At 42.4% G+C, this 9,016-nt stretch overlaps 1 non-coding gene across 1 annotated transcript; it reads right to left on the reverse strand.

Moving 5' to 3' along the window:
- Positions 1-1,693: 1,693 nt before the first annotated feature.
- Positions 1,694-1,799, reverse strand: LOC123925365. Its single transcript, XR_006814970.1, has one exon. It is a non-coding gene; the product is annotated as a U6 spliceosomal RNA (small nuclear RNA).
- Positions 1,800-9,016: the final 7,217 nt, after the last annotated feature.

Below are 9,016 nucleotides of genomic sequence, written 5' to 3' on the forward strand. Positions count from 1 at the left end.
CACATCAAGGGGCGTGGACACACACACAGACCCACAAAGACACGTGAACACAGATAAGCACACAGTAGAGACAGACAGACACTCAGATGCACACATGGGCCTACAGGGTCACACACACAGACCCTGTTCTCTCTCTGTCCTCATCCCCCCCACCACGCTCCCCTTCACTCCCTCTGCGGCAGCCGGCAGCTGGGGGACCTCTCTCTCCTGCACTGTTGCTCAGACAAGTCCCATGCGCTCTCCACTCCGGGAATGCTCTGCAGAAAACCAGCCGCATGGCTAGCTCCCGCTTTTCTTCAGGTCTCTGCCCAAAAGTCATCTTCTCAGGGAGCCCTCCTCTGGCATCTAACTACAATTTAAAAGCCAGCCTCCCCCCGACACACACTTGGTAGAATGGCTCCGTACGCACCGGATTAATGTCTTTCTCCCTAGCATCTATCGTCTGATACACTAACCATTTCTCCAACTCATTCTTGCCTCCGCCGATGGAATGTACGCCGTGTTCGGGTGGAGATTTTGTCCATTTCACTCGCCATATCTACAACGTGGGAAAGGACACCTGGAGTGTGATAGGCCCCAATAAGTATATTTTGAATTGTTTCAATGAATGCGTAATGCCCTGCTCTCCATGAAAGCAAAAACTGAGCCAACCATATAAGCTGTTTGAGCTTCTCCTGGCAGGGAATCCTCAGCTCTTACACCGGCTTCCCCAAGCGCTTGGAATCGCCATATGTCAAACCGACCGCCTGGCTGTAACTTTTTCTAGCCACTCTTCCCCCAATGATTATTGGTTCCTCCCAGGTGTCAGAGATGTTCCGCAGTTGTTGGCTGCCTCTGCTTTCTCAGTCATATCCTCAAAGGGACGTCCCACAAGTTCTGTGGCCGTTGGGGATGCCCTCAAGGATATGGAAGAGGAAATGCAGCACAAAGATCAATGGGCAAGGAAACCTGCCTTTGGGGCACATCCAGCAAATAAAACATAATGTTGGGGTGCCTGGGTGGCTTTTAATTTTTAAATTTCTTTAAAAAGATTTTATTTATTTATTTGACAGAGAGAGCGATCACAAGTAGGCAAGAGGCAGGCAGAGAGGGGGAAGCAGACTTCCCGCCGAGCAGAGAGCCCGATACGGGGCTCGAACCCAGGACCCTGAGATCATGACCTGAGCCGAAGGCAGAGGCTTAACCCACTGAGCCACCCAGGTGTTCCCCAATCCAGGTTTTAAAGAGAAAACATCTGAGGCGCCCGGGTGGCTCAGTCAGTTGAACTTCTGACTCTTGATTTCAGCTCAGGTCATGATCTATGCGTTGTGGGATTGAGCTCCGCGTCCTGGAGTTCATGCTCAGCAAGGAGTCTGCTTGGCATTCTCTCCCTCTGCCCCTACACCCCACCCCTCTGCTTGCATGTGCGCATGCGCAAGCTCTCCCTGAACTAAATAAATCTTCAAAAAAATTAGAGAGAAAACATCTTCCTTTGTTATTACACGTCACTCTTGTTTCCCTTTTACGTCATCTCTTTGTTTCTCTGATACATACACATCTGCTTCCCTGATATCTCAGTGCAGTATTCCGAACTTCTCTCTTCCCACATCCCTGTTTTCCTCTCATAATCAGATAAGAGGAGGTAATGTCTGGCAATTTTTTTTTAGTTTACTTTTTTTGTTTGTTTGTTTTCTTTTTTTTTTTGTTTGTTTGTTTTTACACGGAACGCTTCAAGAATTTGTATGTCATCCTCACGCAAGGGCATGCTAATCTTCTCTGTATCCTTCCACTTTTAGTATCTGTGCTGCTGACGTGAGCACTTAAGTTTTATTTAAACAATCTCTACACCCAACGTGGGGCTTGAACTTATGACCCCGAGATCAAGAGTTGCATACTCTTCCGACTGAGCCAGCCAGGTGCCCCTGGAATGTTTCAGTATTTGTATTTTTATTTTAAATTTTTAAACACATATCTTTAAAAGCCTTCAGAATTTGAATGACTACGATATCATTTAAACGTAGTAAGAACGTGAACTTTGGAAATGAAGAAACTTGGGTTTCAGAGTCATATAATAATTATATAGTCAGATGGAACAAGTATTAGTAGATATGAAAAAACAAGATCCATCCCACCCTGCTGTCGGTGAGCCCCTGGGATGTAACCCTTCCAGAAACAACTTAGAAGGAGCCAGTGAAAAAGGGGAAAAAGCAAAAGCAAAAACAAAACCCTTGCATTTTACATCTGAATGGGACCCTTTTCCTTTGTTTTATTGCAGCGCACTTTTCTTTAGCTAATATGGGTCCTAAATGTCATCAGAAAACAAAATAAACATAAGAAAGACAGTTGGTAGCAAGGGGAATACCATACACCACAGAAAACCCCCAATTCAGGACAGTGAGGGAAAAGGGCAATAAGGGAAAATCATTAAATTCTAACTGGTGGAGAGCATGGCACAGGGCCCAGAGCATGGAAAAGACAGAACAGAGTACTCTAATGAACTTTTATCATGGGTTGTGTGCACATACATATACGTACATACACACGCGTGTCCATTTCTCCATCTACACATGCACAGATACACATACATTTCAAGGAAAGTGTTCCAGGCACCAACTGTGAAACAATGAATCAGCATTGCCTGGGACATCGTTAAAACAGCCTTTTCATGAACCCCAATTCATCTCTTACAAAACTTGATCGCACAATGAAATTAAATAAGGAAATTAGGTATCCTGTTCAAATACTTCTGACTATAAAAGCCACTCTCTGAAAAATAAAGATAAAAACAATGTATCTAGAATTGTTTTGATTCATTATATGTGTGTATTTGGTCATATACCCAGTGGATTTTTTTTTTAAGATTTTATTTATTTATTTGACAGAGAGATCACAAGTAGGCAGAGAGGCAGGCAGAGAGAGAGGGGAAAGCAGGCTCCCCGCTGAACAGAGAGCCCCATGCGGGACTCGATCCCAGGACCTTGGGATCATGACCTGAGCCAAAGGCAGAGGCTTTAACCCACTGAGCCATCCAGGCGCCCCTACCCAGTGGATATTGATGGGATACCCAATTTCATAGAGTTGTGTTGGTAGGAGGCAACATAGTACAAAAGACTGTGACTCCAGGACTAAACCCGGCTTCCACCACCTCCTTGAGTAAGTGACTTCGCCTGTCTGTTGTTTGGTTTCCTCATCTCTACAAGGGAATGAAAACAACCCACTTCATGGGATTGTTACTAAATGGGAGACTTTACCTAAAAGGTACCCATACAAGTTTTAGTAGATAAAAATAGAAGAAAGCCTACATTTTGGGAGGAATCATCATTAATTATTTGCTTCTGGGTATGTTTCTGTAAGAATTTGCTTTTTTGACCATTAAAGAATTCGTTGTAAACGTCCAATAATGTTTGTCATGAAGCAAGCCAAACAGTAAACATGGTGCTCCTGAGTACTTTGGAATAAATTCTCACCAGCTGTATTTAGAGGATCACAGAGAGGGAAAATCTCTTCATGTGTAACGGACACTGGAATGTTCTGCTCCCCCCACTTACACACACCAATGTGGGAAGCCGAGGGCTGTGGACGCAATTCTCCACCCTCTCTTGTGCCCATCCATCTCCTTTTTCACCGCTTCCCGACCACTGTTTGGTGGTCACCCGGCCCCATCCCCTACGTTTCTGCTACCTTCTTCTGTCGTGTAGCTGTCCATCCTCTCTGACCTTCAACTGGTGTCTAGTTAAATTTCCTACCGTTGCCATACTTCCCTTTGGACATCCCCCCACCCCATTTCTTTCCCTTGGATCCATCTCCCTCTTGCTTCCTGGTTTTTCTCCCTCTGCTCCTGCATCAACCTCTTCTTTGTTGGCACGCTACTAAATACTTTCTCTTGCCTGACTACTCGTTTGCCTTCTATCCCCTACATCACCCCGCTTCATTAGCGAATTCAACTACCCTGCTTTAATCACGTTTTTCATAAGCAAAAATAAGAATTGAAAATAAAATAAAATAATATTATCTTCATGCCCAACCCCTCCCCCGCCACACACACACGTACATATCCAGTCCTTTCAATAAAGCAAAGGAGGGAGAGCAATGGCAGGAAATGGTTGATAGAAAAGAAAGCATGGAAGACAGCAAAGGAAAACTCTTGCCTTTCTTCTCTCCTTGTTGATTTGGTCTGTGGCTCGTCAAGTTCATTAGGAATCAGACTCAGAGACTTTCAGAGTTCAAAGTGGTCTTGGAGACCACCCAGAATAACTCCTTCATTTTATAAACGAGGAAGCTGCAACTCAGAGGAAAAAACAAACCTGACTTGTCTAAACATACAGATTTCCTTGCTGCCCAGTCTGAGTGGGTAGGATTTATTAGGATTCATGAGATGCTTATCGACTAGCAAAATACAACCAACTGATCTGCAAGCATGGAAAGATTCTATCATCCCTGAGTGAGAGTCCTTTTGGGCTGGAGGGGTATTCACCAGGACAGCTGTGAGCTGCTGGGGGCCAAAACTTACCCCTCCAGGGGATCAAGAGGAATCTAGATGGCCCCAAGTACCTCAGAATTGGGAATGAAAGCATTTTTTATATTTAAATTCAATTAATTAACATAGAGTATTATTAGTTCCAGAGGTAGAGTTCAGTCATTTATCAGTCTTATATAATACCCAGTTCTCATTACATCACGTGTCCTCCTTAACGTCCAACACCCAGTTACCCTCCCCTCTCCCTCCCCTCCTGCAACCCTCCGTTTGTTTCCTATGATTAAGAGTCTCTTATGGTGTGTCTCCTTCTCTGATTTTGTCTTGTTTTATTTTCCCTCCTTTCCCCTATGCTCCTCTGTTTTGGTTCTTAAATTCCACATATGAGTGAGATCATATGATAATTGTCTTTCTCTGACTGACTTATTTCACTTAGCTTAACACTCTCTAGTTCCATCTCTGTGGTTGCAAATGGCGAGATTTCATTTTTTGATGGCTGAGTAGTATTCCATTGTCTATATATATCATGTCTTCTTTATCCATTCATCGGTCGATGGACGTCTGAGCTCTTTCCATAGTTTGGCTATTGTGGACATTGCTACTATAAACATTGGGGTGCACATGCCCCTTTGGATCACTACATTTGTATCCTTAGGGTAAATACCCAGTAGTGCGATTGCTGGGTTGTAGGGTAGCTCTATTTTCAACTTTTTGAGGAACCTCCATGCTGTTTTCCAGAGTGGTTGCACCAGCTTGCATTCCCACTAACGGTGTAGGAGGGTTCCCCTTTCTCTGCATCCTCTCCAACATCTGTTGTTTCCTGACTCGTTATGTTTAGCCAGGGATTGAGTGCATTTTCAATGTAATGCAGGAAAAACAAGCTCACAAAATACATGCCACCAACTTGTAACAGGTCCATTGAAACATTCTTCTTCTTCTTCTTCTTTTTTTAGATTTTATTTATTTATTTGTCAGAGAGAGAGCACAAGTGGAGGGAACAGCACACAGAGGAAGAAGCAGGCTCCCCGGTGAGCAGGGAGCCAGATGCAGGACTCGATCCCAGGACCCTGGGATCTTGACCCAAGCTGAAGGCAGACGCTTAACGGACTAAGCCACCCAGGTGCCAACCCCCAGTGAAATGTTCTGATACAGTACAGCCTTAGACAATTCCAAATGCCAAAATAAAAACACTGTTTCCTCATAATTTGCAGAAAAATTAATATATACATACAAATATATGATTAATGATGCAATGATAAGCGTGAGTGTTCATTCCCATAATACTCCTACACTCTTTAGCTTTCCTGCTAAGGAGATTATAAATATCATAGAATTAGTGTAGAGCATTAAGATAAACAGAGTCTTAGGGAAAAGAGAAGGAAAAAGAACATAGATATGCTATTTTACTCTCTTAGTATCGGCATTAATGTCTTCTCTAACACGGTGTAACAATATTTGGCTCCTGGGTAGTTGTTTTTCTAGTTAATACTACTTTATCAGAACTTAATTTCTTCCCCTGATTAGCAGCACCCACCTCCCTGGCATCTAGGAAGGAGCTAATGTCTACTGAAACCAAATTTGATGCCTAGAAAATCCTTGAGTTGTTAAGAGGCACACCTGTGTTGTTTGGCAGGTGAGTTGAATCTCAAGTAAAGAATTTCTGCAAATCTCCTGTTAAGTCGGCTAAACTGGTTTCACGCCTATTAAACAACCCTGGGGCAGGGGGTGGGGGGAGTCCTCTATTTTTCCTTAATAAGCATAATAATGCCCAAGAAATAACTTCCAATGCTAATCTCAGTGGTGTAGGTCTCAAAAGGGGAAAAGTTCAGAATAGATTTCAGGACATTCGATGGCTCCTTGTCAAATTTATTAATTTATAGATAAATTAGCATTTTCATATTGGAAAAAAATCTGTGGTTTTGTAAAGACCAGATTATTGTTAGTTAATTAACATGTTACTCTGAATAATTTGGAGAAGCAACTTTCTAGCTGTATTCACACAATATTCAAATTAAGGATGGGGGCACCTGGGTGGCTCCGTGTGTTAAAGCCTCTGCCTTCGGCGGCTCAGGTCATGATCTCAGGGTCCTGGGATCAAGCCCCACATCGGACCCTCTGCTCAGGAGGGAGCCTGCTTCCCCCTTTCTCTCTGCCTACTTGTGATCTCTGTCTGTAAAGCAAATAAATAAAATCTTAAAAAAAAAAATTAAGAATAGATCGTCATGAATAAGTAAATAAAAATTTCAGTGAACTGAATCCTGAAGAAAATAAGGAAGCATTTATCAACGGAAAGGTACTCTGTAAATAGGCTTGCAGATTAACTGCAAAGGTTATCTGGGAATCTATAATCTTAAAGTGAAATAGACCATTTATTTAGAGATTTTTAAAAAATCTCTATTCAGTCTCTTTTTATTTTTCAGATATTCTTATGCTGAAGTATGTTTTTGTCTAGTCTAAGCTTTCTTCTGACTGAACAGGTTTTGAAATGCTTACAATATAAGACGTTTTAAAATAGATGCTTGATTCGTTACATAATACTCTTTAGGTACTGAAGGAAGTTAACATTTTCATCTTTTGGTCAGGCACTTGTGGGTTCTAAAATAGAACTCTTTGGCAATTACCCAGTACATGCCAGGGAAGAAAAAGAAAGAGTTTAGGCTGTCCAACCTCATACAACGGACAAAGGATAAAAGTACACGAAATGAATCAAATCCACAGGCGTGACGACCCTAGTCTGTTTCAGCAGGCAAAGGAGCTAATAGCATTGCCATCCAGGTCTTAATTTATGGATCCCTTGAGGTACTTTCAACTGCTTTGAAGTTGAAATTGTGGGCCACCGTCTCTTTTTTACTCTTTTACAGAGTAAAAGAATATTTCTTTTTTCAAAGTTTTCAACCAAGAGATTCATTTTCTTTCTCTCTATAATGCACACCATCTGCTTTACTAAATTAACAGTTTATAGGCATATATATATATAAATATATATATATATATATCTCAACCAGTCAGAGCTGTGGTTCCCAGCCTGGTTATACACTAGAAGCTTTGGAAAACTCACTCCTGGCATTATCCCCGGAGATTCTGGGCTTAAATAAATGGTCCGGTGATGCAGCAGAGAGAGAGAAAGTCTTTCTTGGAGTTCCAAGTTGGAATTCTTGGATTTTTTTTTTTTTTTCCTCTGGGAACTATGTTGCAATGGTGATCCAGGTTTATGGATTCTTTTTTAAAGACTTATTTATTTATTTTTAGAGAAAGTGAGCCCACATAAGCAGGAGGGGGGGACAGAGGGAGAGAGAGAAACCACAAACAGACTGCCCACCAAGCATGAAGCCTGCACAGGGGCTCGATCCCAAGACCCTGAAATCATGACCTGAGCGGAAATCAAGAGTCTGTCACTTAACGGACTGAGCCACCCAGGCACCCCTGGGTTTATGGATGTTTTTTAAAGTACAATAGAGAAAGCTACATAATCTGTTAAATAAGCATTCAGGGACTGGTCTAAAACACCAAACCACTCTTCATAGTTCTTTCTTTAAAACAAACAATGAGCTTTGATTCCAGACAATGAAATCTATAACCAACCTATTATTAAATTAGGAACTGCTTGAATCTTCAGAGCACAATACTATGCTTTTTTGTATGTCAAATGACTCAGAGTTTTTTCTGAAAAAAAGAAAGAAAGAAAGAAAGAAAATCAATAAATTTAGTGAGTACCTGCCAGGAGGAAGACACGAAAAGACTGTCAAACAAGGCTAGAAATAAAGTACAAAACCTAAACGCGTGCAATTTTGAATTTTAGGAAACACATAGGGAATGTCGTGGTTCATGACTTTTTGTGTTTTCTCAATAGTAAACTGGGTTCGAAATAGATCAGTCAGAAAAGAATACGGCAGAGAGATCGTAATGGAAATACACTGGAGGGCAAGAAAGGAGGTGATAAAGGTTCATTAAAAGGCAAATCATACGAAAGAATAGTGGACAGTTTGTAGTCAATAGAGAAAGGCGATCTATTCGAACCTCAGCAAAGATGAGAAGGATGAGGGGTACCAGGTTCTTCCCGAACTGTTTTGAAGCTTGACACACCAGGACAAGGTGGGACCAAGAGCGGTACAGACGTGGAACCATGTCTGCGTCCCACCCGTGTGCACACCATCTCCACCCTATTCCCATTCACGCAAAGCATGACATGACCGTGCACACCTACACAGCTGCCGGGCTGCTGCCTGGCTCCGGAGTAGGACTTACCTTGTGTTGTCTCAGCTCAGATGATGGCATTTGGGTGGAAGAAAAAGAGGCAGGTTTGGGGCGCTTGAGTGGCTCAGTCTGTTAAACATCTGCCTTCCACTTGGGTCATGATCCTGGGGTCCTTGGATTGAGCCCTGCATCAGGCTCCCTGCTCAGCGGGGAGTCTGCTTCTCCCTCTCCCTGTGTGCCCTCTCTCTCTCAAGTAAATGAATAAAATCTTTAAAAAAAAAAAAAAGGAAAAGGAAAAGAGACAGGTTTGAGGTCATTATACAGAAAAGCTTTCTAAAAGGCTGTCAACCCAATACAAAAAACCAGAAC

This window comes from Meles meles, chromosome 14 (genome assembly GCF_922984935.1).
Source record: "Meles meles chromosome 14, mMelMel3.1 paternal haplotype, whole genome shotgun sequence".
Taxonomy (NCBI): Eukaryota; Metazoa; Chordata; class Mammalia; order Carnivora; family Mustelidae; genus Meles; species Meles meles.